At 51.6% G+C, this 10,535-nt stretch overlaps 1 long non-coding RNA gene across 1 annotated transcript; it reads left to right on the plus strand.

The window, feature by feature from the left end:
• The first annotated feature begins 1,022 nt into the window (after window positions 1–1,022).
• LOC124978007 (uncharacterized) lies at window positions 1,023–9,584 on the plus strand. Its single transcript, XR_007107306.1, has 3 exons — window positions 1,023–2,811; window positions 7,396–7,544; window positions 8,603–9,584. It is a non-coding gene; the product is annotated as an uncharacterized LOC124978007 (long non-coding RNA).
• The last annotated feature ends 951 nt before the right edge of the window (window positions 9,585–10,535 follow it).

A 10,535-nucleotide genomic window follows, 5' to 3' on the forward strand; every position in this document is an offset into this window, starting at 1 on the left:
CACCTGCCGGAGGTTCCCCAGGGCCGGTCCGAACCGAGCCAGGAAGGGAGCACTACGAGGAGATCGCGGCCACCGGTGGGCTTTCCTTGCCTCGACCCCTGTCGTCGGAGAGCCAGGGGCAGGTGTCTCAGCTGTGCGTTTATGCCACAATTACAGGCATCCGCTGTTTTAGGTGCGGGGATGCGGCCCTGAACGGAAAAGACCAAACTCCTGCCAGGGTGGAGCTGCCATTTCAGTTAGAGGAATGAAGAATTAAGCAAAATAAACTAGTAAGTTAGAAGGTTAAAACGGAGGCTGGGTCTGGGGCTCAGTGGAGAGCCGCCTGACACGTGAAGGGCCCTGGGCCTTAACCCCAGCACCTGCAATAAATAAATGAAAATAAGTTAAAGGTTAACAAATGGTTGTTTGAAAAAACAGAACAGAATCCAGTGGAGGATACAGAGTGAGGGGTGAGAGCTGTGATTTTTTTTTTTTTTTAATGGGATGGTCAGAGATGGCCTCATCACACTGATATTTGGCAGAGTCTTGCTAGAGCCATGAGGATATGGCCATGAGGACATGTGTGGGGGAAGAGGGTTCCAGGCAGGGGGAACAGCCAGTGCAAAGGTCTTGGGGTTAGAGCATATTTCACGGTCTGGAGAAACAGCAGAGGCCAGGAGGGCTTGCTCACCATCTGACATCTGGAGTGGAGAGGAGAGAAGGACAGGGAGTGAAGCAGCAGCTGAGCTCGGAGGTGGGGGGAGGAGTTGCAGTTCCTGTGCCCTTGGGCTGTTATAAAGACTATGGCTTTCACCCTGGTGAGGTGGGGCATCCAGGTAGAGCGTTTAATAGAAGAGTGTTATGCCTGTGGTTGCAGACTCGAGAATACTGCCAGCAGATCACGAGAGAGATGGTGCTGGTTGGACCAGGGAAGTGAGGGTTCTCAACTCCAAATACTGCAACTGCGGATGAAGCTGTTGCCTCCATTCCCGAGGAAGCCTGAGGTCATCACCATCCCCTCTACCTACAGGTTCCTTTCTCATGCCATCCACAGCCCTGGGGCTTATGAAGAAGGGACACTGCGGACCATGTGTTTCCAGTGGGGAACCTTGATAGAAACAGGATGTGAGACAGGAAGATCAGAAGATGTTGTCCAGTGTGACCAGCGCAACTTTCGGTTCCTCTGAGATGTTGGAAGTTGCACTGATGACCTCAGACACTGGGGACAGCCCAGGGTACAGGGAAGTGGAAAGGTCAAGTTTCTGCAGGGACCCTTTGGCATCCTCTCCCTTTGCCTCGACCCAGAGAGCACCAGAAGGAAGGGAAGGGATGGAGAAGGCATGTCATGGGAAGTGCTCCCCGCCCAACTCCAGCTTAGAAGTCCGACTCTCCAGATGTTTGCCTGGAATGTTCTCTTCTCTGGCTCAGGACAGAAATTCCTGTGCAGTCTTCTCAGGTCAGAGGTCACTGAGAGGCCCTTCACCGTCTGACATCTGCTGTGTGAGCCCACAGCACTGCCTGTTTCCCTCTGTGGCGGCACTCCTGATGACAGGCACCAGGGACCAAGGCTTACACTGCCTCGGTTGTCCCAGTGCAAGGTAGATCATCAGCGTCCCCCTCTCCTCCCTCGCTAAGTCGCCTGCCCTAGCATTTGACCTCGTTCTCTGTTGCTCAGCTAAAGCAGCAGCCCCTGACTGGGCCACGGATGGGATGCAATAAAGGGAATGGCCATTCTGCAGTTCTGTCCCCCTTACCTAGCGCAGGACCTGGCATGATAAGTAAATGAGGCCAGGGAGCTCCAAGGTCTAGAATCAGCCTCCAGACGTCTTTCTTTAGTATTTAAGACAACAAATATATGTGACTTGCTGTGGTTTGGACATGGGTTGAATGTACATGCCTCAGGCTCATGTGTCAAGAACTTCATCCCTGGTTTGGTGGTGCCGAGAGGTGGGGAGGCCTTTAAGAGGTAGAGGCTGGTGGGAGTTCTTAAGTCATTGTGGGGTGGTTTTCTGCAGGGATCAAGGTAGCTCTCTGTACCCTGAGCTTTTGTGAGTGTGAGAAAGGGAGCTGTTCGCAGATGAAGCCCACCCTGAAACTCTCTGGCTTCCTGTGTGGCCATCTTTCCCTCTCACAGATGCTCATGTCAAACATGAGGTTCTCACCAGAGCCAGGCTAATGTGGGGGTCACGCTCTTGAATCTTCAGGACCGTAAGCTAAATAAGCCTCTTTTCTTTATAAAGGTAGCCTGCCTCCAGTTTTTCATTATAGTTATGACCACATTCCAGGCTTCCACCTCACTGCGGGCTGACACCCATTTGCTTGAGTGCCCAGGTTGCTGGGTATAGGCTTGGGAGCAGAAGCTGACAAACATTGTCAGTATGACCCAACAGAGAGAAAGAACCTTCTGGACCTTCAACCCTGCCATCTCTGGGGTGATTTCCACCTCTGCCGTGTTTTGGTCCTTGCCCGCCACTGGTGCTACTCTCGCAGCTGCCACAACAACCCTAGAGAGACACTAGTGGTCTGTGAAGAGAGATTTCCAGAACGGTTTTCCAGGTAGTAATTACCTGCAGGTGGTACTCAGGTAAATTCAGGAGTAGGAAGTCATTCATACTAATAATAGTAATTAAACCAGCATCTTTTTCTTCAGGAATTCAGGTATTACAGGTTTGACAAGGAAGTAAAAAATCCCAACCTGGAGGCCAAATCCAGTGCTGAAACCCAGCACTGCCTGGCAGGAAAGAAGCCAAACAGAGGAGACTTCAGGATAGATCGTTGGGGAAGGATGGGTCGCCAGGAGCAGTGGAGATGGGCTGTAGGTCCAGACCAAAGGTCAGTGCTAATGGGTAGCCTATGTGGTCTAGAAACCTCCCAGACCCCCAAAACCTCATCTCTCCAGAGCCTGGATCCAGCTAGGATAGGGGAAGAGGTAAGGGGGGAGGGGGAGGCTAGAGAGGTAGAGGGAGCTTGTGGGCTGGGCTGGGGTAGAGGGAGCTCATGGGAAGGAGACACAGGGCCTCTGCCCTTCCCTGGGCCTGGCCTGGTCTGAAGGCTCTTCAGCCAGATACCCACATGGTCGCTCCTCCCTTCCTTGAGGTCACTACCCCAAGGCCAGGTCCTCAGGCCTTCCTGACCATCCCATCTAAACTCCTTCCCCGCTGTACCCTGACACTATGCCCTTACTATGCCATAGGTTTCTTCTTGTCCCCTTCTGCGCTGTATGGATACAGCAGAGATTGTCTCCCCCCACCCCACCCCCACACACACTAGATCAGACTCTCCCTGAGGGCAGGGTTTTTGTGTGGTTTTGTCCACTGCTGTGTCCCCAGCCTTGAGGACGGTGCCTGGCACACAGTAAGTGCTCAGTGAACATTTGGTCTGAATGAGTAGAAGGCAGGGCGTGGGCAGGCATGGGATGGGTGCCCTCCAGGTCCGAGCATCCCAGGGGAAACGCCCAAAGGGAAGCGGGAGTCCACTCACTGAAGTGGATGCTTTGGGCTTAAGCGGGAGTTGAAAACCCATAACTAGGAAGAGATGGGGGCCTCCGTGTGCTAGCAGAGGGAGCAACTTCTTTTCATCTTCCACCTGGCCCTGCTGGGGCTGCAGCCCTGTCATCTGACTGCCAAAGCCAGGCAGACACTTTGTTGCCCTGGGAGGTGTGACCCCTTGGCAGCTGGTGCTTTGGGCTGTGCTGCCACATTGCCCGCAGGGAGCCTGGAAACCATACCAGAGCTCGAAGGCCTGGGGCGTGAGTAATGAGGTCACTGTGCCTTTGACTGGATTTTAATTATGTAATATTTGATGCATACAGAAACATGTATAATTAAGAGGCTCCTATATACCAAAACAATAACTGAACATTGGTAAACTTCTGATTACACCAGAACTGGATTGCTTGTTACGGTACCCTTGCTTTGTTCTATCGTTAAATGTGCTTAACACCTCTTATAATAATGCATGTCATGTGGAACCCCATACATGCTTGTTTGGTTTTGCTTGTTCTGGAACTTTCTGAAAATGGTGTCAAGTCTGCAGCTTGCTTTTTTGCTCATTGAATTTTCCCTGTTGGTGCACATGGTGGCCCCTCCTTTCCTCTGGTGTGTCATATTCACTGCTGTGGCAATGTCACACCTGAATTATCCTTCCTGCAGCTTTATCAAGACACCAGTGTGCACTCCCACTTGAAACCCACGCCAACTCCCATGTACACTGAAAACCACCCCCATTTCCAGACCCAGGAGACCCTGCTTCCAGCATCATGATACATGCAAAGCTGAAACCATTTGTGCTTAGTGGGTGCAAACTTGTAACCAGAGAGGAGAAAGCCTCAAGAAGGTTGCCGTCCTGTCCTGTTGCTGAGCCCAGCTTTCCAGGGGGGAGAATATCAACAAGTCACAGTCTGTGTCCACCGCCAGGATGAGACTGGACCAGCCTGTAGAGTTTTATCTCTCATCTCCATTCATGTCAACCTCCCTTTGGCTTTGGATCCCATAACAATCAAGTTGATTCTGGAAGCTTTGTTTTTCTCATACTCAGCATCCTGGGGACACTTTCTTGGTCTACCTTCCCCGCTAAAGGCAAAGAGTGAGATTATGACCAAATACCTACCTGTGAGTGTAAAGGAATATCAAAGTAGAGGTCAAAACTATTCAGACATGGGGGAGAAGGTTGTACTGCCAACAGGGAGGAGAGTGCTCCTAAGAGGGGCACTCAGACTGATTTGAGTTTCCTAGAAGCCCAGGCACAGAAGATAATATACGGAATGGTTTGACTGAATGACACAGCTGGGCTTGGGGGGAGGGCTCAATGGTAGAGTATGTAGTTGTCATGCACAAGACCCTGGGGTTTGATCCCCAGCACAAGTGCGCACGCACACACACACACAAAAACACACAAATGATGTTGATTCACACATCTGGAGTTTTAAAGAGAAATCAGGAACCAGGGAAACAGGGGCCAGGTTGTCCCTTGGAAGTTGTATTAGCAAACATTTTTGAAGTTTTCACTCCAAACACTTGACCACTAAAAGGAGTCTTGGTGACACAGAAGCTGCTTCTGTTAGGAATTTTAAGATCTTCCCCTGCACAAGGCCACTAGCATGCAAGCTTCCCATAGTTCAGTGGGACATTTATTGATCACCTCCTGTGGACAAGAGACAATGTTAGGCTCTGGAGACACAATATTGTACAGAGTATGCCTCTATCCCTCAAGTCACTCCCGGTCTGGTAGGGGAAAGGAACAAAGTGCGCAACAGATCTGCAGTTACTCAAGAGGAGCACTAGGACAGAAGTCTTCCTGGAAGAGGTAACCCCTGAGCTAAGCCTCCAAAAGGGATTTCAGGTCTAGTCCTCTCACCAGCTCTCACCAGCTCTCACCATTTAACGGGGTGGTTCTGAGTTCTTAAAAAACCCTGGACTCAAAATAGAGTCTCAGTGTTCACACACATCCAGCCCCAGATCACCCTGTTGATGAGAATAACCCCACAGCTTGGTCACTCTTCCTGCAATTTGCTGTCCCAAACAGTTCTGATGGAGGTATATATGACCCCACAAAGCACACAGCTTTTGATTGTGTAAGTACCCCCGCAATACTGAATGCCCCCAACACTAAAACAATGCTGATTACAGGGACCTTTCCCTGGGACTAGTAAGGTGTCTCATTCCTTGTGGCTCTTTGGGTGTGGGGGGGTCTTCACCTGATAAGGAAGTTTAGGTCAAGCACTGCTCACCAACTGGTTGATGATGAGGTATATGCCAGTCTCCTCATTGGTCTAGGTTGTCCTGGGCTCCTGCCCATGCTCTGTCCTGTCAGAGTGACAGCTGGTAGGATGCGAGGAGACCCAGGTTACCCATTCTTGTTAGGTGGGATCTCCCACCCAGCAGAATTCCTATTCTGAGCTCTCAGCAGCACACTGTGTGTACGTGTGTCTGAGACGTGGATTTGATTTTTCTCTCTGTAACGGACCTGCTGGGTGACCTTGTGAAAGTCATATCCCTTCTCTGGAGTCAATTAGTTCCCAGGTTAAAAGTGAGGAGGTGGTGATTAGCAGCTCACAGTAAGGCCCAGCGAGAAAAATTCACCCACTGAGAAGCAGGAGAACACTCGTTAAGTACAATATTAAAATAAGTAGGAAGTTAACTGATCTGCCAGGTATTAAAGAAAGGCAGGGGCAAGATGAAGGCGCCGGCTCTACCCCACAGCACAGCCGTCGCAGGTCCGCGCGGGAAGCCAGCACTTTGGCTGGTTGCAAGGCAGACTCCGTTCTTTGTCAGAAAGCAGCATCCCCCTCGAAGGCACCCGCTGATGGCGAGCCGCCTTCAAACCCGCAGGCCTGCATGCGGAACCCAGCTGCCCTCCGTCCACCTGGCTGGGCTCGCGCAGCTTTCCCAGCTCGGATGGAATGGGCGGGCCCAGTGCAGCGACGCCAGCCAATGAGAGAGTCTGCTGATGAGGTCATGGAGTTCCTCGGCACACCATTGGCGGCTCCTCCGCGGGACTCGGCGCCGGGGCGGACAGCCGGGGCCAGGAGCGGGTCCTAGCTTTCTCCCAGCGTTTTTTCACCCGGGAACGGCGAGCGACCTGATGAATCAGACCCGGTCTCTTCCTTCAGAGAGGCATGAAAAATGTCCAGAACGAGGAGTTCTTACCCACCCAAGAGGCAGGGTCGATGTATCTGGGGGCAGCCCTCATTGAGTTAAAGGGAGGATAGGTTTATTTTGCTTTGTTTTAATCCAAACATTGATTCTTGAATCGCTTCAACCACTTAAGGACACTGAGTAAACTTCCACTGGTTGATCAATCTCTGACTTTTCCATGTAGACCCCCCACTCAATGTTGGGAACACCCAACACCAGCTTGGTTTTATAGATGGGGACCTGAGATCCAAGGGTCTTGACTGGGTTATGTGGCAGTGGGGACAACAGAGCTGAGCTCAGGGCTTTTGCAACCTCTTGGGACTCACCCCATGACTTTGGGTCACAGCCCGGGACTCTCCCGCCAGCATGGCAGTAGTCAACATGGGGCCCGTTGCCTCCTGTGGCAGGCTTTTAATAAATCAGTTTCATTTTCAAAATACTGCCCAGAATAGTCTGTGGTCAGCAGAAAGAAGCTGACAGCACTGTCTATTCTGGGACATTGTTTTCTGATGAGCTCCAGTGGAAGGAGTTGGTTTGAATGGTTCTTGCTGAGGGCATGGCATTGGCCCTCACCCCACCCAAATGTCTTTTGAAAGGTGTATCTAGGTGTGACAGCCTCTCTTTTGCTGCAGTCTGAGGCTGAGAGGAAATAGAGGCCTAAGTACTGTGCACAGACTGGGTGACTGGGTGGCCACGGAAAGCAGGTAGCGGAAGGCGCAGTGTGAGATGGTCCTATTGCAAGTGGCCATTTGTTATTTTTATGACCTCCTGGCATCTCCAGCTTTCCAGCATGTGAGCCCCTGACGCCCCACCACCCGATGAGACAGAAGCCTCCTCCTGGAGAAGCTGAAAGAGCCAGGTGCTTGTCGTGCCAGACTTTCCAGAGAACACGTAGCCTCGGTGCATGAGGCCCACGCCCTCAGAGACCAGGTGTAGGAATGGGCAGCCGTTCTATCTAGAGGCATCCCGGGCCACAGTCGTTCTGAAGACTGCATGGGGGGCGAGGCAGGCAGTGCACCTGGGTGCTCCTGCCCAGCAGGAGTGCCAGCGCTTTATGTCCTTGCCAGTCCTGAAGGCAGTGTTTCTGGATGTCAGAAATCTCAGTATGGGCCCCTTCCTCCCAGGTACCTTGAGCCCCTGTGATCAAGTCCTTTCACCTGAATCAGGCAGGGGTAAAGTATCGGTGGCTTGTAGCAGACTGGACAGGTGGAGGAGGCTTCCTCTAGGAGAGACAGGCACCAGCTGGGCAGAAGAGGGTACAGGCGCCCCTGCAGAGGGACAGCATCAGGGTAGGGCGTGGGCTGAAGGTGAGGAAGAGCAGACGAGGTCTGGTCACTGCTGCACGGTTTTCCTTCAGACAGTCACAAGTTGGCAGCAGGAAGTGAGTCACAGCCGGGTCAGGCGGGGGCATCCTGCCACTCAGCTCCTCACAGGAGTTAGAGGGTCAGGGGAACTGAGCAGCTGCAGGGCTTTCTTGCAAGTTAGACTTCTTTCCTTTTGCTGCTTTCTGAGCTTTTTGCTCTAGAAACTGGGGTTTTATCACCCCCTCAGTGGAAAGGGAGGTTAGGTTTAGCAAAGACAGAGGCAGGTTTTTCTGGTTTGATAACAAAGCCTCAGGGCGCTTCTCCTTTTGCCTAGAAAGCTGTCCTTCCTCTCCTACTGTTTTAACTAGGGCTACAAATCTTCCTCCAACGAAAGATGGAGCTTAAGGTGCCCCCTGCTCTACCCCAGCGTGGCTCCCATATCCAGGCCTTCAGTGGACACAACCGATCCAGAGGGACTGGCCCTCACAGCTCTGCACCCTCAGCATGGACTCAGTCTCAGGAAGAGGCTGATTTCCCGTGTGGGAAAGCTCTGCCTGGATATCGGGACCTTTCCTGGGAGCCCAGTTTGGGAGAGCTCCTGGGGACAGAGGAAGAGGCCAAGGATGATGGGAAGCAAGCTGGGGCAGGGCAGGCTGTGACAGTCCTCTCCACCCTCCTCTCCAGTCTCCTTCCCACAGTGCCAGCAGCACAGGGATGTACAGGCTCCTGCACCTCAGCCTCGTCAGAATCCCGAGAACAGGACAAAGCCAGCTGGAGAGACTGGGCTGCAGCTCTGTCACCTCCTCCCAAGCCATGGACCTCACACAGTGCGGTACACATGTGCATGTGGACAGGCCCAGAAGGCACCTCACACAGAGTCCGAGGAGCACAATCTGGAAAGAAGGCGAAGCAGGACGAAGCTCTCCAACAGCATTTCCATCCTGGGTGGACAGACCAGCGCCCGTCCCTCGCACATGCTGCAGGGAACCCCATCCTCACGCTGGCCGTGAAGCCTGGGGCACCATGGGCCTACCTGCACCTCTCCACAACCCCAGGATGCCCAGCGACCAGGGGCTGGGCCTTAGCCGGCCCACAGCAGGTACTCAGTCCCAGAGCCCCCAGGGAAGGAGCAAGACGTGGTTACTAGGTTTTTCCTTTCATCATTTTTTGTTGCCCTTTGTGTTTTTACTATAACAAGTGCCCACAGTCCTTCCCCTGCTGGAGGTTTGGGTACATGTTTACTTCTCCAAACAGACTAGGTCTGGGTCCCTTTAACTCCCTCACATCATAGGCACGTGGTTGGCACGACATCCAGCTTTTGAATGAAGGAGCATTTACTGAATGGAAAGGTCATGCAGAGAGGCCCCCGCCTCCTACAACATGCTTGGGTAGTACGCTTGAACTGTGTGATTGAGAAGGTTTATTGAGATATAAAACACATAATGTACAGTTCCCAATGGAAAGTAGACAGTTCAAAAGTTGTCAGTATACAATCCCCAGTACCAGCCAACCAACCAACAAAAACATTGTCAGTATATTCACGGAGTTGTGCAATCATCACCAGAATCAAATTTAGAGCATTTTGTCAACCCTGAAAGAAAACCCCATGGTCATTTTTTTTGCTTTTCTTTTTTTTTATTGTAAACAAATGGGATACATTTTGATTCTCTGTACATGGAGTAAAGGCATACCATTCGTGTAATCATAAATTTACACAGGGCAATGTTGTTTGATTCATTCTGCCATTTTTTCCCTTCCCCCCCACCCCACTTACCCCTCTTTTCCCTCTATACAGTCCTTCCTTCCTCCATTCTTGCCCCCCTCCCTAACCCTAACCCTAACGCTAACCCCTCCCACCCCCCATTATATGTCATCATCCGCTTATCAGCGAGATCATTCACCCTTTGGTTTTTTGAGATTGGCTTATCTCACTTAGCATGATATTCTCCAATTTCATCCATTTGCCTGCAAATGCCATAATTTTATCATTCTTTATGGTGGAGTAATATTCCATTTTATACCCATGGTCATTAACAGTTGCTCCCTCTTCCCCCGCCAGGTCTAGGATTGTGTTACTCTGCCAACCATTTCAAATAAAATGGACTTTGACAGCTGGCTTTTTGACTTAGTTTTTTCAAGTTTCCTCCATGTAGTCGCGTGCATCAGAACGTCATTCAGTTTTATGGCCAAATAATAAAAGATTCCATTATATGGATACCACATGGACTCATCCGTTCATCAGTCGATCGATACTGGGTTGTTTCCACATTTTTGGTGTGTGTGGTACTGATGCTGGACATGGGGGAGCTACTGACCTGATGACAGTGGAAATGAAGTTGAGTCAGGGAAGGCTCTCACCAGGGCTTCCACTTAGGAAGGGAGGGACAGCTCTGACAGGAGGATCCGGGGCTGGCCCCTGAGGGTAGGAAGGGAGCTCACTGCACTTGTTACCAGCAGGGGCAGGAATGCCGCTTGGCTTCAGGCGTACAGACTCCAGCATTTCGCCCCATGCTGAAGATGAGCTACTGCAGCTATTCAGGGAACACATGCAGGGCACCCTGACTCACCTATGCAAAGCCCGCACTGGTGGCGGGTGGCCCACACCAAGCCTCCCGGC

This window comes from Sciurus carolinensis, chromosome 2, assembly GCF_902686445.1.
Source record: "Sciurus carolinensis chromosome 2, mSciCar1.2, whole genome shotgun sequence".
Classification (NCBI taxonomy): Eukaryota; Metazoa; Chordata; class Mammalia; order Rodentia; family Sciuridae; genus Sciurus; species Sciurus carolinensis.